Source organism: Heterodontus francisci, chromosome 15 (genome assembly GCF_036365525.1).
Source record: "Heterodontus francisci isolate sHetFra1 chromosome 15, sHetFra1.hap1, whole genome shotgun sequence".
Taxonomy (NCBI): domain Eukaryota; kingdom Metazoa; phylum Chordata; class Chondrichthyes; order Heterodontiformes; family Heterodontidae; genus Heterodontus; species Heterodontus francisci.
Window position 1 is genome coordinate 9,619,768 of NC_090385.1, and position 24,257 is coordinate 9,644,024.

Consider the following 24,257-nt stretch of genomic DNA (forward strand, 5'->3'; position numbering starts at 1 on the left):
CCAGAATAAAAAGGCCTTTTAGCGATGGCCTGTCGCATGTCTCTCCTTTGCATTCACTTTGCAATAACAAAGAATCACTTGGCATTGTGCTGATGTGAATTCCTGCGATGAATACGTATTAAGCTAACAAGTGTAGCAGGAGATGTTGCTGCAGAAGTCCCCTACTGGCAAAGCTGGGGCGGGAGAAAAGGGGTTTTCGACAAAACAATAAGAGGTAATTTTGTTTTTAGTGACATTGGCTGGGGGATAAATGTTGGTCAGGACACCAGGGTGGATTCCTCTGCTCTTCTTTGAAGTAGTACAATGGGATCTTTTACATTCATCTGAGAGGGCAGATGGGGCCTTATTTTAATGTCTCCTCTGAAAGATAGCACCTCCAACAGTGCAGCACTGCCTCGGCATAGCTCTCAAGTCTTTGGAGTGGGACTTGATCCACAACCTCCTGATTCACAAGCAAGAGGACTTCCACTAAGTCGCAATTGACACCCACAACAAAACTTCAAACCCTAAGTAGTTCAGCCCCTTTGAGATAAAGATACCCTGTAACTAAAATGCAAAGCTTCTCTTACTCTGAACCTTTGCTCCGTGGGGAACTGAAGAAACTAATTACATGTGGTGCCATTAAATACTACTGGGATTAGAAGCAGCAATTTGACAGATTTGAAAGGGACTGAATTATTTATTCTCGACTTCTTCAGTTTCTGTCTGTGTATACAAGGTGCTCATACCCTGAGAATTCGCTTTGAGTAATTACAGCTTGATGGGAGATTGTTACAACATTAACGTTTAGCAAAGTGTTGTAGATGCTAGAAATCTGAAAGGAATACAAAGAATATTGGAAACCGCTCAGCAGGTTAGTCAGCCTTCGTGGAGCGAGCAAGTGAGTTAAGCTTTTGGGTACAGACTCAAAATTCCAGATCTGATGAATGGTCCACATCCGCCAGATCAACGTGTTTGATGTGTTCACAGATACTGACTGATCAGTTGGTACTGATTTTAACTCTTCTCCCTGCCAGCCTGGCAGAAACCAGGCCGGGGAGTGGTTAAACTGAGGTCAATGACTTACATGCTCCACCCCCCGACTCCCCGACCCCACTGCCATCTTGCTAGGTCCCGATATTTGAGGAGGTGAGCAGGTTACCCGCATGACTGCAGCCAGGGACCTGATTTAAACATGCAGATTGGGTCTTAATGTTATCATTGAGAGTCCTCTCTAATTTTAGTTCAAGGCCTGAGCCCGGGGGAACATTGACTGTTCCCTCCCCCTCCACTCTTCAAGGCCAGATCGCCCAGGAAGGAGATCGAGGGCCATAAGAGGCCCCAGGAATTTAAGAATATAAATAATATGAGAAATTGGTGCAGAAGTAAGCCATAGGACAACCCCTCTAGCCTGTGTCGCCATTCAACATGATCATTGCTGATCTTCTCTCTTGTTATGACCTTAGGGAGATTGTTAACGTGAAAAATACGAAATATGAACCCCCAGACCAATTTTAAGAATTACCTGAAAAGATTTAACATTTTAAAACTTTTACTATAACAACTAAACGAACAAATTCCTCAATTAACTGAATAACACTTTGTAAGTAGCTGATACCCCAAATGACAAAGGTATTTTCTTTACTTATTAAAAATACTTGAAAACGTCACACCACACTTATACATTACACGGTCTTTTTTGATGATGAAATCCTTTGCGGTTGAAAATCCCAAACTCCATCCATTATAATGGGTTGGATTGCCCAGACCTTTCCAAAATACAATGTCCTCTTCGCTCACTTCTTGGAGCACTTCCGATCTGGATGTCCGTGAATCAGACATTTTCTGGGGATCCTGCTGGTCTTCTACTTCTACACAAGCTTCAATTTTCAAAACAGGTTCAAGTCTTCACAGCTTTTTTTTATTGTATCCAAATTCTGAGATCAAGTGTTCTCTCTCTCTCTCTCTCTCTCTCTCTCTCTCGAGTTGCCACTGCTGGTTATCTTCTTTTCTTACAGCCTGCATGAGGCTGCAACTGCTGAGTTCCCTTCTTAAAGCCTATCTGCCTTCAGAAAGTCTGTTAAATATACCTGCACTCAAAAGTTAATGACTTATTGCACTGTTTCAATATGCAGAGTCCAGAAGTCCAGTTTCACAGAGCCACTGGGATTTCCACTTTTCCCAGGTGCAAACATCTTCTGAAATATTGACTCCTTGCTTTACAACCCCAATGTCTGGGAGGGCGAAACCGATTGTTCTTCAAGTGTTAGCCCTGCAGTCTCTGTTTTTCAAAAGAAAGTCTTTGATGTGTGTTCTCTGTTGTCCTGGTAACCAAGATGTCTGTCTTGTCCTTTCGAGGAATGAATGTGAGCTCATCTATCCTTCCAGACTCCATCTTAAACTTTTAAACTCACAATATTTTAAATATAATCATGGTACAACGTTCAGCATTCATAACACTCTCAACTCCACTTTCCCGCACTATTCCCGTGATTCCCTTAGTGTCCAAAATTTATCGACTTCTGTCTTGTATATACTCAACAAGTAAGCATCAACAGCTCTGTAGGGTAGAAAATTCCAAAGATTTACAACCCTTTGAGTGAAGAAATTTCTCTTCACCTGAGCCCTCCTCATGTAGTGCTCCTCCAGTTCTATATGAGAAAGCATTGAGTCTCCCTTGACCCAAGTTTTCACCCACTACCCAGCCAGAATTTAGTGCGGCCGTTACGAACACAAATCGAGATATTGGGGACCGGAGAACAGCAATGGATGTGTCCTCCTGGAAATCTGATGCCGTGCCATCGGTTCTGGATTTAGTCAAAAGCAGGAAAGCATCAAGGTGACGTTGGCACCCTGACCTGATGCAACTGTCATTTGAATTGCTGAAGTGTTAGTTTCAATATATTTGCATGCAATTGATCACAATTCAATGGGGGCGGTAGGGCTTGGAATTAAGTGGATGACGGGCAACCCTTACATGCCTTCGGATCCTTGGCCTTTGAAAGCAGGTGCTGAGGAGGTCGTGGATAGCACGTTTAGCGAATTGGTCACACCGCAGATTAGGATTGCTGAGGATGAAAGGGAATGGGTGACCAAAAGGCAGAGAAAGAGCAGGAAGGCAGCGCAGGTGTTCCCTGCGGTTTTCTCCCTCCACAACAGGTATACCGTTTTGGATACTGTTGAGGGAGATGGCTCACCAGGGTAAGGCAGCAGTAGCCAGGTTCATGGCACCGTGGCTGGCTCTGCTGTTCGGAAGGGCGGGAAAAAGAGTGGAAGGGCTATTGTCATCGGGGATTCGATTGTAAGGGGGGTAGATAGGCGGTTCTGTGGTCGAAAACGAGACTCCCGAATGGTATGTTGCCTCCCAGGTGCACGGGTCAGGGATGTCTCAGATCGGCTGCAGAACATTCTGAAAGGGGAGGGTGAACAGCCAGTTGTCGTTGTGCACATAGGCACCAATGATATAGGTAAAAAACGGGATGAGGTCCTACAAGCAGAATTTAGGGAGTTAGGATCCAAGTTAAAATGTAGGACCTCAGAGGTAGTAATCTCAGGATTGCTACCAGTGCCACGTGATAGTCAGAGTAGAAATGAAAGAATAGTCAGGATGAATGCGTGGCTTGAGAGATGGTGCAGGAGGGAGGGGTTCAGATTTTTGGGACATTGGGACCGGTTCTGGGGGAGGTGGGACGATTACAAATTGGACGGTCTACACCTGGGCCAGACTGGAACCAATGTCCTTGGGGGTGCTTTTGCTAACGCTGTTGGGGAGGGTTTAAACTAATGTGGCAGGGGGATGGGAACCAAATGAGGTCAGTGGACAGTAAGGAGGTAGTAACTAAAGCCTGTAAGGAACTAGATAATGAAGTCAGCGTGACTAAGGGAAAGAGTAGACAGGGAGCAGATGATGAACGCAAAGGGACTGGTGGTCTGAGGTGCATTTGTCTTAATGCAAGAAGTGTAGTAGGTAAGGCAGATGAACTTAGGGCCTGGATTAGTAACTGGGAGTATGATGTTATTGCTATTACTGAGACTTGGTTGAGGGAAGGGCATGATTGGCAACTAAACATCCCAGGATATCGATGCTTCCGGCGGGATAGAGAGGGAGGTAAAAGGGGTGGAGGAGTTGCATTACTGGTCAAAGAGGATATCACAGCTGTGCTGAAGGAGGGCACTATGGAGGACTCGAGCAGTGAGGCAATATGGGCAGAACTCAGAAATAGGAAGGGTGCGGTAACAATGTTGGGGCTGTACTACAGGCCTCCCAACAGCGAGCGTGAGATAGAGGTACAAATATGTAAACAGATTATGGAAAGATGTAGGAGCAACAGGGTGGTGGTGATAGGAGATTTTATTTTTCCCAACATTGACTGGGATTCACTTAGTGTTGGAGGTCTAGATGGAGCAGAATTTGTAAGGAGCATCCAGGAGGGTTTTCCAGAGCAGTATGTAAATAGTCCAACTCGGGAAGGGGCCATACTGGATCTGGTGTTGGGGAATGAGCCCGGCCAGGTGGTTGAAGTTTCAGTAGGGGACTACTTTGGGAATAGTGATCACAATTCCGTAAGTTTTAGAATACTCATGGACAAAGACGAGAGTGGTCCCAAAGGAAGAGTGCTAAATTGGGGGAAGGCCAACTATACCAAAATTCGGCAGGAGCTGTGGAATGTAGATTGGGAGCAGCTGTTTGAAGGTAAATCCACATTTGATATGTGGGAGGCTTTTAAAGAGAGGTTGATTAGCGTGCAGGAGAGACATGTTCCTGTGAAAATGAAGGATAGAAATGGCAAGATTAGGGAACCATGGATGACAGGTGAAATTGTGAGACTAGCTAAGAGGAAAAAGGAAGCATACATAAGGTCTAGGCGGCTGAAGAAAGACGAAGCTTTGAAAGAATATCGGGAATGTAGGACCAATCTGAAACGAGGAATTAAGAGGGCTAAAAGGGGTCATGAAATATCTTTAGCAAACAGGGTTAAGGAAAATCCCAAAGCCTTTTATTCATATATAAGGAGCAAGAGGGTAACTAGAGAAAGGATTGGCCCACTCAAGGACAAAGGAGGAAAGTTATGCGTGGAGTCAGGGAAAATGGGTGAGATTCTAAACGAGTACTTTGCATCGGTATTCACCGAGGAGAGGGACATGACGGATGTTGAGGTTAGGGACAGGTGTTTGATTACTCGAGGTCAAGTCGGCATAAGGAGGGAGGAAGTGTTGGGTATTCTAAAAGGCATTAAGGTGGACAAGTCCCCAGGTCCGGATGGGATCTATCCCAAGTTACTGTGGGAAGCGAAAGTGGAAATAGCTGGGGCCTTAACAGATATCTTTGCAGCATCCTTAAACACGGGTGAGGTCCCGGAGGACTGGAGAATTGCTAATGTTGTCCCCTTGTTTACGAAGGGTAGCAGGGAAAATCCAGGTAATTATAGACCGGTGAGCCTGACGTCAGTGGTAGGGAAGCTGCTGGAGAAGATACTGAGGGATAGGATCTATTCCCATTTGGAAGAAAATGGGCTTATCAGTGATAGGCAACATGGTTTTGTGCAGGGAAGGTCATGTCTTACCAACTTAATAGAATTCTTTGAGGAAGTGACAAAGTTGATTGATGAGGGAAGGGCTGTAGATGTCATATACATGGACTTCAGTAAGGCGTTTGATAAGGTTCCCCATGGTCGGCTGATGGAGAAAGTGAAGTTGCATGGGGTCCAGGGTGCACTAGCTAGATGGATAAAGAACTGGCTGGGCAACAGGAGACAGAGAGTAGCAGTGGAAGGGAGTTTCTCAAAATGGAGACGTGTGACCAGTGGTGTTCCACAGGGATCCGTGCTGGGACCACTGTTGTTTGTGATATACATAAATGATTTGGAGGAAAGTATAGGTGGTCTGATTAGCAAGTTTGCAGATGACACTAAGATTGGTGGAGTAGCAGATAGTGAAGGGGACTGTCAGAGAATACAGCAGAATTTAAATAGATTGGAGAGTTGGGCAGAGAAATGGCAGATGGAGTTCAATCAGGGCAAATGCGAGGTGATGCATTTTGGAAGATCCAATTCAAGAGTGAATTATACAGTAAATGGAAAAGTCCTGGGGAAAATTGATGTACAGAGAGATTTGGGTGTTCAGGTCCATTGTTCCCTGAAGGTGGCAACGCAGGTCAATAGAGTGGTCAAGAAGGCATACGGCATGCTTTCCTTCATCGGACGGGGTATTGAGTACAAGGGTTGGCAGGTCATGTTACAGTTGGTTTCGGCCACATTTGGAATACTGCGTGCAGTTCTGGTCGCCACATTACCAAGAGGATGTAGATGCTTTGGAGAGGGTGCAGAGGAGGTTCACCAGGATGTTGCCTGGTATGGAGGGCGCTAGCTCTGAAGAGAGGTTGAGCTGATTAGGATTATTTTCATTAGAAAGACGGAGGTTGAGGGGGGACCTGATTGAGGTGTCCAAAATCATGAGAGGTATAGACAGGGTGGATAGCAAGAAGCTTTTTCCCAGAGTGGGGGATTCAATTACTAGGGGTCACGAGTTCAAAGTGAGAGGGGAAAAGTTTAGGGGGGATATGCGTGGAAAGCTCTTTACGCAGAGGGTGGTGGGTGCCTGGAACGTGTTGCCAGCGGAGGTGGTAGATGCGGGCATGATAGCGTCTTTTAAGATGTATCTAGACAGATACATGAATGGGCAGGAAGCAAAGAGATACAGACCCTTAGAAAATAGGCGACATGTTGAGATAGAGGATCTGGATCGGCGCAGGCTTGGAGGGCTGAAGGGCCTGTTCCTGTGCTGTAATTTTCTTTGTTCTTTGTTCTTGACACCAAGGCGAGTCCTCAGTGCCATGATGGGAAGACAGCCATGAACAGTACTGGACAGGGGAAGAGGAGGGAGCAGAGGCCATTGTTGGGCCTGCAGTGCTGTGCATTCTACACAGGTGGGCATGGTCTCGGGGGGTCAGCACGGGTGGCAATATAACAGGGTGAAAGGGTCAGATGGCCAGACAGCTGTGGGAAAGGGTTGGCTATCAGCAAGGGTGGGCACTGAGGGTCATCAGCATGTCAGCTGAGAGGAGCAACAAAGGCAAAGATCCTGGGGCAACTCTGTCTCTGTAATGACAGGGTTCTCGAGGCCGACTGATCCCCTGCCATGGGTCTCATACTCCCTGTCTTTGTGGACCCTGTGGCACGATCTAGCGCCTCCGATGGAAGGAGGGCCATGAGGCAATGTACTGTATCATACTTCTCTGCTTCCAGCCACTCTGTTTCCCTCTCAGAGTCAAAGTAATAAAAACTTACCTAAAAGTATTCAGACTGTGGCCTCCTTTCTGTTGGTGTGCTATGCCTGGTGCCCAGGTGACACATGTGCTCTGGCATCTCAGAGGTACTTACCAAAGGTGGACTGAGCCTAGACTGGCAGGCCGCTATGGGAGAAGGGTGAAGTCAGCATCTCACAATTAAGGCATGAAGGAATGAGCATTTTCCATCATGAATGTTAACTTCAAAAGCAAATAAACCTTACAGCAGGAAACAAATGGAAAATTGCAAGAACCTGTGTAAATCCATGTTTGTCCAGGTGGTTTCCTTCATATGTTTTCGAGTGCTTCTATGTGGTTTGGCCCCTGTGCAGGCAGCTGGGCTGAAGGCAGGCTGCTGATCATTCTGCGCCTTGGCCTGGGAGGACTTCGGCGGGCAGCATCTGGCTGCCTGAAGCCCGGACAGTGTAGGACTCTCCTCAGGCATCGCAGCTACTGGAGCTGGGCTCATTGGCGGACGGCCCACACACACAGCTGCCTGAGGGGAGCCGAGCCCACAGACATGGAAGTCAGCCTTTCCTCCAGCCTTTCAAGACTGAATTCCACCTCCCTGTTGGTCAGAGCAGGACGAGGAGCTGGAGAAGACTCCAGAGGCCTGGTCCTTTTCTCACTTTGCCACTGCTGCATTGAGCTCATGGCCAAGGCAATGGTGTACAGGTCTGTGCGCATCTGTATGATCTGGCTCTCCATGAAGTTCACCAACCTCTTGATAGAAGAAGCCATATGCCCACATGCCTGAGACATGATAGCAGCCATGGCATGGATGGGCTCCTCCATTATCTGCTCATGGCTGTGCATGGCCTCCTGTAGCTCTGCTGGATGTTGTCTTACCCCTCTCTGCAACTCCAGCATGCCCAGTGCTGTTGACACCAGAGTCTCATTATCAGCCTGGGGCTCAGCATGGGCCTGACCACCCACAATCCTCCGACTATCAGAGACCTCGGCTGTCTCAGCCTCAGGCAGCTGCTTGGGCATGTGTGTGGTCCTCTCAGCAGCTTGTGACCCTGATTCTAAAGCCGAGCACAAACCCACCGAAGCGAAAGTATCTGTGCTGGTGGAAGGTGCAGGGGGGTCACAGGATGGTGCATCCTCTGACTGCACATCCTCAGAGGTTGACTGCTGTCCCCCTTTGGTTTGAGTGTCCTGTAGATGCCAACCTGCAGGAGATGAACACAAACAGGCATGGGTTAGACATTGCGGATCTTGTGATATCCATGTGTTAAGTTGGTCTCCAGAAGTGTGCTGGATGTTGATGGAAGACAATTCTCACTCTCTTGCGTGGAAACTCCAGTCTCACCATCCGCAGTCGAGCATCCTCCGTCAATTCCAGTGCTTCATTCTCAGCTGCTGAGAGAGGCCATATGCCAGCAATTCCTCCGCTAGTCCGTGAGGTCTTCCTGTCGTTAAGGGGACCACTTGTCCCACAAGTGGAAAGCGGGAGATAGTCATACTTCGCAGGAAGAGCTGCAGGACAGGTATGCTGGAGAAAGCCCCCATCCCCTGCTGGGCTTTCCTCTATAGCTCATCCCCACGTCAGCTCTCAGTGGAGGTAAAGGGGGTGAGCTGTGAAAGACGGTGGCCTTTAGCCGAGATGCCACCATGCATCTGGCAGGATGTGTTGATGCCTAGCCCCCTTTTCCGGTGCTTCCCTCCACATGTTGTACAGCCTCCCGCGTAGCCACATGGAATCCCCAAAACGGAAAGTGGTTTGTGGCACTCACCTTGGCAGACCAAACAAAATCATTGACTCTCTTCCGGCACTGGGTCCATGTTCGGGGGAGGGGGAGGGTGAGGGTGACCCCACGGCTGCTGATTCCTCTGTGATTTTCATCCAGGCTTGTTTGGTTTAGGCGAGAGGACATCTTCTTGCCTGCGTTGGAGAAGAGAACCTCCTACCTTTCCCTTGCAGCCTGGTGGAGAATCTTCAGGGAAGATCCGCTAAACCGTGGGGCCACCCGCTGTCTTGCTTAAGCCATCCTGTAGTTTCCTTGACAGAGAGGTGGGGGGTCCAAGAGTAACTCCAGCACCAGTCTCAACCACAAACAACGAAAGACTCAAAGGCAGCAATACAAGCAGGGCTGGCAGAGCTTTAGATATGGCACTAGCCCTGCTCCACAGTCTTCCGATGCCACATTCGGAGACTCGAATTATACCAACCCCCCCGTCATGTGATTGGCCGGGCCCTGTAGCTCCATCATTATAATTGGCTGCCCACCATGTGATTGTGGTGGGTCGGCCACACATGTGACGAGTGGTGACGGCATCCCTTTCAGATCCCTACTGAGAAGCTGCAATGTGAACATTAATTCCAGCCACCCCTCAGTTCGCAAATCAATCCTTCGCTGCTTACCCGACTGCCAGAACCAATCCCATGTTTCCCACTCCCATCGTCTGGCCAGGCAGTGGATCTTTCTGGGCTCGGGCGGAAGTCTGGCAAAGCTTTATAGAAGTGAGGCCTGGGAGTTAAAATGGACCAGGCCTCAAATTCTGTCTTGTTACTGGGTTTCCTGCCACTTCAGGCCATTCCTCTGCATGGTTAAAACCGGGGCTGTTGCTTGTTTGCAGCATTTTCTGTGTTTCACTTTATTAAAATAGTCATAAAATAGTTATAGTTTTCTGATCGAACAGCCGATTTTTAATCCAGGTTAAAAAAAGATTTTTGCTTCCACTAAAGAAATGAACCTGCCCCGAATCACTGCAGCTAACCCCTCGTAGACTTGGTCTCAAGTGGCAAGCCTTGTTACACAGAAAGGCCATCCACTAATCTGTTTCAAGTTCGCTCTCTTATGCTGGTAATTTTATCAGATTCTGAGTTCCTGCTGTCAGACAACCAGCTAATTGCTTCAGCTAGAAGGTCCACAGAGCATTCCTAAAGCCCCAGGTATGTCATTGCTTTATGTAGAAACTCAATAAAAGTAGAATTTGGTTAGAACCGGGTCATTACATTCTTGTATGAGCTGCTCTGCACCACGATACAGTCCCATTGGTAAGTTAAAGGGTGTTGCAGCTTTTCGTACAAGGGAAGATATCTGCGTAAAAATGTTTACAATTGCTGAATATGATACTGTGATCATATTAAACTTCAACGTGACAAACATTCCTGAGTATGCTAATATTAGACTTAATTAATCCAATAATACTTGTTGACTAAAGCTATGTATACCATTTTTACCAGACACTTGGCATGTTTTAGAATTCAGGCCTACAGCTAAAACAAAAACAAAAAGCAAAACACTGGATGCTGGACATCTGAAATAAATACTGGAAATACTGGAAATACTCAGCAGGTCTGGCAGCATCTGTGGAGAGAGAAGCAGAGTTAACATTTCAGGTCAGTGATCTCTCAGTTTCCAGCATTTTCTGTTTTTATGTCTGTAAACAGGAACATAGGAGCAGGAGTAGGACATTCATGTGGAGTTCAGCTATCCTGTATCAAAAATTATCAGTGATATGTGTTTTATCTGGTAGAAATACCTTTTGAAAAATGGACGAGACCAAAGGTAATTAGTTCTGATGAAAAGTCACAGATTACTGTTTATGAGCAGTTCTGATAGACTGAATAAGGAGAAATTGTTTCCAGTGGCATGAGGGTCACGAACCAAAGGGAGCAGTTTTAAAATAATTAGCAAAAGAACCAGAGGGGAGATGAGGAGAATTTTGTTTTTACACAGTGAGTTATTGTGATCTGGAATGCACTGGGGTAGTGGAAGAAGCTTCAATAATAAGGCTTTGTACTGCCTGCAGAATTCTGACTGATGTCCGCAGATGGACTGAATGAATACTGGATGTGATGAAGGTCGACTGCCCTTAATTCACAGTCAGGTGAAAACTACGGAGAAATAGGGCATGACCAGAGTCGCTGGGATCAATCAATCTAACTTGGTTTCATGTAATGCTAGAAAATTTAACGGTGCATCTTAACCAAAGCAGAGTAACCTTCTGTTCTATTTTCCCTCTGCAAAAGCTTCGCTTTTCACGGCTGCTTGCTGCTTCACGGTCAGTGCAACATTTCTGTGTCTCAAATCCAGGCTGCCTTTACTTTTAACAAAAATCCTGATTCTAGCATCTGGAAACTAACTCCCTTCCCCGCCCGCCACCACCCGCCCCCCCACCCCCCACCCTGCCGCCACTCTTTTGTCTGGGAACAGAGTCCACCAACCTAACTTGGCAATGACCCCCTGTGAACTCAAATGAAGATGATGATTACAGCAGAAATGAGTGTGGATGATCACTGCAACATCACATTATTTGTCATTATCTTCGTGATACTGGTGCAGATGCCCGGCAGGAAATGACATTGAATTTCACAGCACAGAAACAGGTCATTGTGTCCGACTGCTCCATGCTGGTGCTTATGCTCTAAACCAACCTCCTCCCACCTTAATAAAAGCAAAATACTGCAGATGCTGGAAATCTGAAATAAAAACAAGAAATGCTGCAAATACTCAGCAGGTCAGGCAGTATCTGTGGAGAGAGAAGCCGAGTTAATGTTTCAGGTCAGTGACCCTTCATCAGAACTGGCAGAGCCAGAAATGTAATAGGTTTTAAGCAAGTATAGCAGGAGTGGGGCAAGAGATAATGAAAGAGAAGGTGCTGATAGGACAAGGTCACAGAGAATAACTAACCAGAAGGTCATGGAGTAAAGGCAAACGGTATGTTAATGGTGTGCTGAAAGACAAAGCATTAGTACAGAGAGGGTGTTAATTGACAGAAAACTGAACAGCCTGGCCCCAAGGACATACATGAAAAAAACAATGGGTAGGCACAGTAGAAACAAACTAAACAAACTAAAATAAAATAAATACATAAAAAAGAAAAAAGAAAACATAGCTAAAAAATAAAAATAAAAAGGGGGCTCATCTTGCTCTGAAATTATTGAACTCAATGTTCAGTCCGGCAGGCTGTTTTTACTCCTCCCACCTTACTACATCTCACCCAATCAACAGCTCCTTCTATTCCTTTGTCCCTCATGTGTTTATCTAGCTTCCCTTTAAATGCATCTATGATATTCACCTCAATTACTCCCTGTGGTAGTGAGTTCTGGGCAGAGAAATTCCTCCTGAATTCCCTATTGGATTTGTCCATGCCTATCTTTTGGGCCTCCTTATCTCGAGAGACAATGGATACGCGCCTGGAGGTGGTCAGTGGTTTGTGAAGCAGCGCCTGGAGTGGCTATAAAGGCCAATTCTAGAGTGACAGGCTCTTCCACAGGTGCTGCAGAGAAATTTGTTTGTTGGGGCTGTTGCACAGTTGGCTCTCCCCTTGCGCCTCTGTCTTTTTTTCCTGCCAACTACAAAGTCTCTTCGACTCGCCACATTTTAGCCCTGTCTTTATGGCTGCCCGCCATGACAATATGAAAGGCACAATTCAACATGGTGGCTCCTCATCAGAGCCCTTTCCTATCCTGAGTGGGGTGAAACAGGGCTGTGTTCTCGCACCCACACTTTTTGGGATTTTCTTCTCCCTGCTGCTTTCACATACGTTCAAGTCCTCTGAAGAAGGAATTTTCCTCCACACAAGATCAGGGGGCAGGTTGTTCAACCTTGCCCATCTAAGAGCGAAGTACAAAGTACGGAAAGTCCTCATCAGGGAACTCCTCTTTGCTGACGATGCTGCTTTAACATCTCACACTGAAGAGTGCCTGCAGAGTCTCATCGACAGGTTTGCAGCTGCCTGCAATGAATTTGGCCTAACCATCAGCCTCAAGAAAATGAACATCATGGGGCAGGACGTCAGAAATGCTCCATCCATCAATATTGGCGACCACGCTCTGGAAGTGGTTCAAGAGTTCACCTACCTAGGCTCAACTATCACCAGTAACCTGTCTCTAGATGCAGAAATCAACAAGCGCATGGGTAAGGCTTCCACTGCTATGTCCAGACTGGCCAAGAGAGTGTGGGAAAATGGTGCACTGACACGGAACACAAAAGTCCGAGTGTATCAGGCCTGTGTCCTCAGTACCTTGCTCTATGGCAGCGAGGCCTGGACAACGTATGCCAGCCAAGAGCGACGTCTCAATTCATTCCATCTTCGCTGCCTCCGGAGAATACTTGGCATCAGGTGGCAGGACCGTATCTCCAACACAGAAGTCCTCGAAGCGGCCAACATCCCCAGCTTGTACACACTACTGAGTCAGCGGCGCTTGAGATGGCTTGGCCATGTGAGCCGCATGGAAGATGGCAGGATCCCCAAAGACACATTGTACAGCGAGCTCGCCACTGGTATCAGACCCACCGGCCGTCCATGTCTCCGCTTTAAAGACGTCTGCAAACGCGACCTGCCTATCTTATATTTATTATCCTCTTGTTTTGGACTTTCCACAAATGGAAACATTTTTTCCATGCCTATGAAGCCACTTTACAAAGATCATGCAGCATATTCTTTATCCTGAGAGTGGTGAGAATTTGGAACTCACTGTTGTGGTACACCTTTAAGAGCTGTGGTTATGATATCGTGCACAGCAATATAAGAGCTGTGATGTAACACACCCATGTGACTTCTGGTGTGAGGGCAGTCTGAAAAAAGTACCTGTTCAGTCTGTGTTTGCATGCAGAACCATCCTAAATTAAAAAAACCCTATGTTATTGCATTACAGATCCCGTCTTGAGTGGTCAGTGCCTTCTACGTAGTAGTCACTAACACAGAGGTTAAGAAAACACAATATGGTGGCAGCAGTGGGATTTTCAACATCTCATCTTTTTGAGTACTCTTGCACACCTTTGCAGGAGTGCTAGCCACAGCCATTTCCAACTCTATGGAACTTCAAGGCTTCTATAATGATTCCATTGCTTCATGCAACAGCAGCAGTGTAGGCATCTGGGTAAGCTAGTGTGCACTTGGGGCTTTGAGGTCGAGCAGTTACAGACTCCAGTTAGACTCAATGTCCATGGAGATTCTGAGGGTCAGATTTCTCATGCGAGCAGCAACTAGGGAAGGTCTGAATGTGCAGGACACTGCACAGATAAAATGGACCACCAATTGAGAGGCATGTATGAAATGGATTAGCGCCATAGAATGGTGGGCTACTGGGTCGAGCGCAAAAATGGGCCAGTTGTAATATTAATAGCGCCGTTACCAGACAGTGAACCAGGGAAAGGGTGAGATTTAAGGCACGGAATGGAGGAAAAATCGCCATTGCTCCTTCAGGTCTTTGACGTTTTTAGTGACAAAACCAACCTTAGTGGATGGGGCCAAGTCAAAAGCGTGCGAATTGGGCGACAGCACCACACCCTCCAAGTGAAACTGCAGGCAGTTACTGGTGCAGAATCTCTGTCCATTTGTACAGCAGAAGATATCTTTTAACTTCACCCAGATTAACAGCAGTGACTCATTACAAGGATGACAGTGTGGTTTCCTACCATCAACTGGAAAATATCTTGATCTATTGTCAGAATTTCAGCTCTTCACCACAGAGTTGAGCTATGTTTTGTCAACTTAACAGTCATGGAGCCAGAGAAGCAGGCAGTGAAAATATGCATTGCCAATGGCAATGAATGCTTACATCGCCTTGACACTTCTGATCTCACCGAAGAAGAGCAGAAGGATCCTGTGAAAATCTGATCCACATTCGAGGATTAACTTCATGTCAGACTCAATTTTTGGGTCCCTCGGCCTGAGGTCAAGACCTTTTGACCACAAGGTATAGTTGTGGCAAATAACATCAATATGAGAAGCTGGATAAGAGCATGACGGAGACAGGAATGCTGTTGAGGTTAGATGAAGGAAGGAGGGAGGAGGCTAGTGTGGTGTTTAGATGCTGATGTGGACCAATTGAACCGCACAGCCAGTTTCAATGATGTAAAACTCTATGTAATTCTGTTCCGTGTACCTCATTAATATGTCATGCGAAAGGACTAATTAATAATCTTGTTGTAAAAGAACCTTTAGGGATGAGTGAGCATAATATGGGTGACACAGTGGTGCAGTGGTTAGCACTGCAGCCTCACCGCTCCAGCAACCCGGGTTCAATTCTGGGTACTGCCTGTGCGGAGTTTGCAAATTCTCCCTGTGAACTGCGTGGGTTTTCGTCGGGTGCTCCAGTTTCGTCCCACAGCCAAAGACTTGCAGGTTGATAGGTAAATTAGCCATTATAAGTTGCCCCTAGTATAGGTAGGTGGTAAGGGAAGGTGGGGATGTGGTAGGAATATGGGATTAGTGTAGGGTTAGTATAAATGGGTGGTTGATGGTGGGCCGAAGGGCCTGTTTCAGTGCTGTATCTCTAAATAAAATATGATAGAATTTTACATCATGTGTGAAAATGAGGCAGTTCAATCTGAAGCCAGGGTGTTAAATTTGAACAAAGGAAAGTATGAAAATATTAGGGCCAAATTAGCTGAGGAGGATTGGGAAAATACATTAAAAGGTATGACAGTGTATAGACAATGGATAGTCTTCAAAGAATTATTACATAGTTTACTGCAACTATACATTCCTTCAAGGCACAAAAACCCAAAAAATAAAGGCAGTCAAATGTCGCTAACAAAGTAAGTTAAGGATTGTATAAGATGAAAAGAAAAGGCCTATAAAGTTGCCAGAAATAGTAATAAACCTGAAAATTGGGAGGATTTTAGAAAACAACAAAAGAGGACCAAGAAACTGATAAAGAAAGGGAGAATTGAATATGAATGTAAGCTAGCAAAAAACATAAAAACGGACTAAAAGCTTCTATAAGTAGGTAAAAAGGCAAAGATTGGCTAAGACAAATGTGGGTCCACTATAGGCAGAGTCAGGAGAATTTATAATGGGGAATAGAGAAATGGCAGAGAAGCTAAATGATTACTTTGTGTCTGTCTTCACTGTGGAAGATACAAGAAATCTCCCAGAATTAGAGATCCAAGGGACTAAGGAGAATGAGGAATTGAAGGAAATTAGTATTAGCAAGAAGGTTGCTTTGGAGAAATTAATGGGGCTGAAGGTTGTTAAGTCCCCAGGACCTGATATTCTACATCCCAGAGTGTTGAAAAAGGTAGCTATCGAGATAATGGATGCATTAGTGATCATCTTCCAAAATTCTATTGATTCTAGAACGTTTCCTGCAGATTACAAGGTCGCAAATGTCACCCCACTATTTAAGAAGGGAGGGAGAGAGAAAACAGGCAACTACAAACCTGTTAGCCTTACATCAGTAGTAGGGAAAATGTTAGAATCTATTCTAAAGGATGTGATAAATGGACACTTTGATAATAATGATCTGATTGGGCATAGTCAACATGGATTTATGAATGGGAAATCATATTTGACAAACCTGTTGGAGTTTTCTGAGGATGTTACTAACAGAATTGATAAAGGGGATGTAGTATTCTTGGATTTTCAGAAGGCATTTAATAAAGTCCCCCACAGGAAGTTGGCTAGCAAAATTAATTGGTTAACAGGCAGAAAACAGAAAGTAGGAATAAACGGGTCATTCTCACATTGGCAGGTTGTAACTAGTGGGGTACCACAAGTATCAGTACGTGTGCCCCAGCTATTCACAATATATATTAATGATTTGGATGTGGGGACCAATGTAATATTTCCAAGTTTGTGGATGACACAAAACTAGGTGGGAATGTGTGTTGTGAGAAAGATGCAAAGCGGCTTCAGGAGATTTGGACAGACTTAGTGAGAGGGCAAGAACTGTGAAGAGTGGCAGATGGAATGTAATGTGGAAAATAATGTGAGGTTATCCAGTTTGGTAGGAGGAATAGATGTGCAGAGTATTTCTTAAATGGCAAGAGATTAGAAAGTATAGATGTACAAAGGGACTTGGGTGTCCTTGTCAATAAGTCACTGAAAGCTAACATGCTGGTGCAGCAAGCAATTAAGAAGGCGAATGGTATGTTAGCCTTTATTGCAAGAGGATTTGAGTCCAGGAGTAGTGAGGTCTTGCTTCAATTGTATAGAAATTTGGTTAGACCACACCTGGAGTACTGTGTGCAGTTTTGGTCCCCTTACCTTCGGAAGGACATTATTGCCAAAGAGGGAGTGCAATGAAGGTTCCCGGGATGGCGGGGCTGTCCTATGAAAAGAGATTGGGGAAACTGGGCCTGTATTCTCTGGAGTTTTGAAGAATGAGAGGTGATCTCATTGAAGCTCACAAAATACTTAAAGGGATAGACAGGGTAGATGCAGGTAAGATGTTTCCCCTGGTTGGGGAGTCTAGAACCAGGGGACAAAATTTCAAAATAAGGCAGAAGCCACTTAGGCCAAAGATGAGGAGAAATTTATTTTCTCAGAGGGTTGTGAATCTTTGGAATTCTCTACCCCAGAGGGCTGTGGAAGCTCAACCATTGAGTATGTTTAGAGATTGACATTTCTAAATACCAATGACATAAGGAGATATGAGGATGGCGTGGGGAAAAGGCATTGAAGTGGATGATCAGCCATGATCGTATTGAATGGCAGAGCAGCCTTGATGGGCTGAATGGCCTACTCCTGCTCCTATGTCCCTATGTTCCTATTATTGTATTTACAGAGTCGAGAGGCTCTATGGCCTACTCCTGCTCCTCTTTCGTCTTCCCCTCACCTCTTATACTGCCATTCCTCCAGAACTTATCCAAATAAAAAGCAACTCTTTCCTGCACAGCTGTTATACTCAAGATTGCACTGCTGTTTTGTCTTCCCTGCTGAGCCATGGAATGTGAGAATAGACTACAGATGGAGCAGTCATTAGCTCTGCACCACACTATGTGACATTAAATTCTTCCTTTGTGCACACTGATCTTAATTATTCATACTTAATTAGAGCCATGTATGAATTCAGTCATGCTGCACTTTTTGCAGTGATAACCTTTTGACACAATGCAAATCTAATTCCATTGTTGTTTGCAAGGCACATATAACGTTGGTAGCCGAATCAAAGTTAAGTTAATTAAAGTACGACTGCTGCTATCTTTTGATCTGCTGCTGAACCCTGTCAGATCTCCGCTCCATCGAGTATATTTTTTTGGAATAATAGTCAAAGAATCATAGAGTCATAGAGTTAGAGTCATAATGGCACAGAAGGAGGCCATTTGGCCCATCGAGTCCTTGTCAGCTCTCCGCAGAGCAATCCAATCAGTCCCACTCCTCTGCTTTATCCCTGTAGCTGTGTAACTTTATTTCCCTCAAGTGCCCATCTAATTTCCTTTTGAAATCGTTCATCGTCTCCACTTCCATCACTCTCACAGGCAGCAAGTTCCAGGTCATTACCAGTCACTGCGTAAAAATGTCCTTTCACACATCCCCCCTTATCTCTCCCAAAATGTTAAATCTGTGTCCCCAAGTCCTTGCACCATCAGCTAATGGGAACAGCTTTTCTTTGTCTACCCTATCCAAACCTGTCATAAATTTGGACACCTCTATCAAATCTCCCCTCAATCTCCTTTGCTCCAAGGAGAACAACCCCAGCTTCTCCAACCTAACCTTGTAGCTAAAGTCCCTCATCCCTGGAACCATTCTGGTAAATCTCCTCTGCATCCTCTCAAGGACCCTCACATGAAGGACGGTGGAAAATGGTACAATAATAATCAAAGTCACAATCTCTGATAATATTACCGATATGAATATTTGTTTCTCCATTAAATTGGGTCTTCCTTTTTCTCAGTGTTAGTTAAGGCTCTGTAACCTATTCAAGTACAAACCATATTGTCTGCAGTTTCAGCACCTCCCAGTTCCTGTCTATTGTAAAGAAAGACTTGCATTAATATAGTGCGCTGGATTTGATGTGCATCCCCCTGCCCGAGATGGGGTCAAAGGTGGGGGGGCCCATAGAATTGCAACGGGTGGTGAGGGTCCATCACCAAATGATTTTCTCGGGGTTGGATAGGCCAACAACGGCCTTCCCGCCCACAGGCCAAATGAGGCCCTTAAGTGGCCTATTAAAGGCCATTTAAGGGCCTCTACACGCCACTGCTGGGATTTAACCTGCAGCAGGGGAACGTCTGCTGAAGGCCTGCTACCCGACCCGAACCAGACGGAACCCGACGACATGTGTCGGGTTTGGGTCATGTCGGGTTGCACTTCTGGGTCGTCATTCGGGCTCGGGTCGGGCCAGGTCGGGCCGGACACACTCTATCACAGGTAAGTGGCTCCACTGTTAATGTAATTTTTTTGACGAGAAAAGTGTTTTTTTTTACAGTTATTTTAAGCTTGTGCAGATCAGCAACAAAGTGAAAAACGGAAGGTAGGCTAACTGATGGTCGGGTCGGGCGCGGGAAAAAATGGAAGAACTCGGGCCGGGTCGGGCTTGGAATGAATGTGGTTCTGTCGGGCTCGGGTTGGGTTTTTTTTGCAGACCCAAGCAGGCCTTTAGCCTCTGCCACACGGGAGGGCACCTTGTACAAAGAGGCACCCTCCCTGACAGCTTGAAGGGGGGTGTTCCTCCTCCGTGGGCAATCTGTGCCCTACGGAGTACCCTCACTGGCAAAGCCTCCACCGCCTTGGACCTCCCCTCCCCTTGACTTCGTGCCCACCCTCCCACCCCATCTCACTGGGGCCTCTGGCCTGCCCCTAGCAAACCCATCACACTTACCTGAGGTCTGGGTTTCCAGCACTGGGCCTGGATCCAAGATATATGTAGTAGCTGCAGTGGCCACTGCTCCCAGTGGTGTTGCTGATACTGCTGAGCTGTCAGCCCTGTGATTGGCCGGCAGTTCCTGGAGGCAGGGTCCCCGTCTTTAAAGGGATGGAGACCCTGGCACCGGAAACTTCGCCTCTGGAAAAACAGTGGATTGTGCCGGGGGTGAGGGGTGTGGGGGGAGCGGGGGGCTGCGTGAAAAGGCTGAGGAGGGGTGCCTCCCACCTTTTTGAGCTGGCACCAGGAGCCCTGTCGCCTTCACAAGATCTGGCCCAGTGCCTTTCCTGATCTCAGAACATCCCAAATTGCTTTACAGTCAATTAAGTACTTTTCTGAAACCACCAATTTATGCACAGCAAGATCCCAAACAGCAATGATAATGACCAGATAATCTGCTTTTTGTGGAGTTGTTTGAGGAATATTGGCCAGGACACCAGGAGATCTCCCCTGCTCTTCTTCGAAATACCTTCATGAGATCTTTTAGGTCCACCAGAGAAGGCAGACTTGACCTTGGTTTAAACGTCTCATCCAAAAGTTGGCACCTCTGACAGTGCAGCACTCATTCAGTGTTGGGGGCTGAGTGTCAAGGCCCCGGAGTCAACTTTGAGCCCATAACCACGAACCCCAAGGCAAGAGTACTATCCACTGAGTCACATCTCACACTGTTATTATCATTGAGTCAGACTGCAAAGCTACAATATCTTACACAGTACATTCAGAAGCCTCTCCTGCTGCTGTTACAGAGGATCTCCCCATGTCTGTGCAAGATTGCAAGATACTTCCTTTTGTATTTTGGAGGAGATACCCAGGGAGGATTTAATTCTGCAAAGTGTTATTACAGATTTTATATGAGAACAGTGGCCGTAGGAACCTTCTGAACCTATGCAATCCAACAACATCTTGTATGTATATAGTGCCTTTACCATAGTAAAATGTCCCAAGGTGCTTCACAGCAGCATAATCAAACAACATTTGACATCGAGCCACATGAGGAGATATGAGAACAGATGGTCAAAAACTCAGTCAAATTGGTAGGATTTAAAGGAAGAGAGAGAGATAGAGAGGCGAAGAGGTTTAGGGAGGGCTCGGGGCTCAGGAAGCTGAAGGCACGGCCAGAAACGGTGGAGTGATTAAAATCAGGGATGCGCAAGAAGCAGAATTGGCATGCTGCAAGGCTGGAGGAGGTTACAGAGACACCTTGGAGGGATTTGATAGCAAGGTGACAGTCTAAAATAAAACTTTAGCTGGACCTCCACCCAACATCTGCCACCATATGTGTTCCATTATGCAATGTCTGGTCTATTTTGCATCTCGCACTTTGGATTGTTCCATCACCATTTTCTTTTCTGAACTCCCTCAGCCTTGTTACAGCTAGCCCCAAGTTCAAAAGTCTCGCCATAGGCTGCTCCACTGTCACATCTTTCTCCAGGCCTTCTCTTAATTCTTTCTTGGAGTCCATTCCCCTGTCCACCCCCACCCTCCTCAGCCCTCTGACACCAAATTAAAAAAATTATAGGGCATTTCATCATGTTAAAGACATTGGGCTTTAAATGCATATTGTCATTAGTGTCATTAACTGTCTTCATATCTTTTTCCATTCCTCTTCCATTTCAGGAAGCTTTTGGTGTAGAGGATGGCGATGTCATGATAAAAATCCTTAAAAAGTTCTAGGGATACAATAGGAAACAATGGATTTCACATTCATAGATTTACATGGAATGCACAGCAGAGATACAGGCCATTCGGCCCAACAGATCCATGTCAGCGTTTCTGCCCCAAACAAGCCTCCTCCCACCCAACTTCATCTAATTCTATCAACACATCCTTCTATTCCTTTCTTCCTCTTCTGCTTATCTAACTTCTCCTGATATGCATCAATATTGCTCACCTCAACTACTCCTTTTGCATGTTCCACATTCTCACCATTCTCACATTGTGGTGTTCCATCAGTAAAAACCACGAGGGGACTATTTTTCCACCTTTAGCACTGCACCAATCCATCTACAGAAAGGTTTAGTAAGGCTTTAAAAAAAAGGTTGATTTTTGCTTGTTAAGATATTGGCCGGAATTTTACGCCACCCCAACGAGACGGATGGCACGGGGGTGGGGGGAGAGGGGGGTGTTGGGGGAAGGGTGGCGTAAAATGGAGGGGAAGGCTCCAGGAGGCTTTCCAGACCCGCTCCCGCCTCCGCCACCCTTTATGTAGGCCGGGGCGGGGTGGGGGGGTGAAAAATGGGCCACCCACCCCAGGCCAATCAAGGCCCTTAAGTGGCCACTTAACAGCCACTTAAGGGCCTTCACCCGCCTCCACATAAATTTTATGCAAGGCAAGCGGGTGTCTATGACCCGAGAGAAGCCGCCTGGCAAAAGGAGGCGGCTGCCAATCGTGCCGGGGGGCCGGGGGCCCTGCTCATCAGGCGCATGGTGCCCGATGGAGGGCAGCCCCCGCTACCCCAACTACCCCCAGCACCCAACACACACCCCCTGACCCCCAACCGACCACCCTTTCCTCGCCAGGTCCCAACCGATTACCTTGTCTTCCGGCTACACGTCTTCTTCTATCTTCGGCTGGGCTGCAGTCCCAGCAGTGGCCACCACTCCCGGTGGCGCTGCTGGGACGAAGAGCTGCCGGCCCGCTGATTGGCCGGCAGCTCATGAGGCGGGACTTCCTGCCTCAAGAGGGTGGAAGTCCCGCCTCAGCACAATTAAAGCCTGGGGACCTGTAAAATACGGAACAGATTCCCAGGCGAGGCGGAAGTGGGTCCGCCACCGACTTTTACGTCGGAGGCCAGCTCCCATCCGCCCACCGTAAAATTCCGGCCATTGTTAAAATAGTTAGGAACGAACTCGTGCAGTATTCCTCAGCATAATTACAGAATTAAAAAGTGAAATATTTACTTCAGGACAGATCAAGAAGGCAACATGAGAATTAGCCATTTCTGCCTCTAGCCTTAGGCTTTCCACCTAGCTCCATATGACAGGTTGAACTCTTCCAGATTAATTTGAAACTGTGTTTTTGGGTGTCGTTAGAAGAAGAGGGCCACAATATTCATCCCAAGTTCAGAGAGGATGAGCCATGAATTAAAATTATAGAAGGTTTAAGCTCTTCAGCTGAGAAATAAGGTGGATAAGTGGAAGCTTCACCGAGGGATAAAAAAAATCTTTCAAGTTTTGGGTAAACTAAGCCAGGAATATATTTTCAAAGCAAATCAAGAAAATAGAGCATACATATAAATTGGTAAAAAGTACATTTAAGTTAGGTATTAAAGACAAAACTTACATTTATATAACACCTATCATGACTTCAGGATGTCCTAAAGCATTTTACAGCCAATTAAATACTTCTGTTGAAGTGATGTCACTGTTGTCATACAGAAAGCACATCAACCAACTTATTCACAGCAAGCTTCCACAAACAGCAATGTGATAATCAGCAGAATCTGTTTTTGTGATGTTGGCTGAGGGATAAATATTGGCCAGGACACTAGGGAGAATTCCTCTGCTCTTCTTTGAAGTATTGACTGTGGAATCTTGGGCCAGATCGTGTCATGCTTTAACATTTCATTCGAAAGATGGATCCTGCGACAATGCAGCACTCCCTCAAATGACCTTTTTCATTCAACTATGGTAAATGTACGGAATGCTTTGACAGGCAAGGTAGTGGAGAGAAAAACATTAGAAAAGTTTTGAATTATTCTTTTGAAAACACAGCCCAGCCTTCTGTGCTGTTCCATTGCACTCTCACAGTGTCTTTCATTGCATAACTGAGCACATATTTGAACAAATTGGATTTTTTCTTCACTACCCCACCTGACATTGGGAGCGTTGGCAGTGGTGACATAGGTACAAAATGAGGCGGTGATGTCTCCCACCACATTCCCACCTGAACCTCAATTTGCCACCTGTCTAACACCCATGGGAATGGTTGCCAGTTGTTACTACTGTCTTTACCAAACCCCAGGAACTGCTATGGGAAAGATGGGAATAGGCCCTTTGGCAATGGGAGTAAGCACCTCATGTCACTGCATAGAACAGGACAGCTTATCAGGGCCTCCGTGTTCCTTCATAATGCTCATGTACATTTAATATTTAGGCTTCCGTCTTGGGTGCAGTCTGAAAAAAAAACAATTCAGGGTTCCTCCTTGAGGCTCTTCTGCTCCCTTTAAGGCCCCGGCCACCTGCCAGAATTGTATACAAAAGCAGAAACAACAACACCTTGCATTCATATTGCACCTTTATGGTAGTAAAACACCCCAAGGTGCTTCACAGAGATCAGCAAGTTTTGGGTTCAAATCCCACTCCAGAGGCCTAAGCACATTTTGTCGAAAGACAGTCCCAGTGCAGTACTGAGGGAGTGCTGCAATGTCGGAGGTGTCATCTTTCAAATGAGATGTCTAAACCGAGGCCCTCTCTGACCTCCCAGATGGATGTAAAAGATTC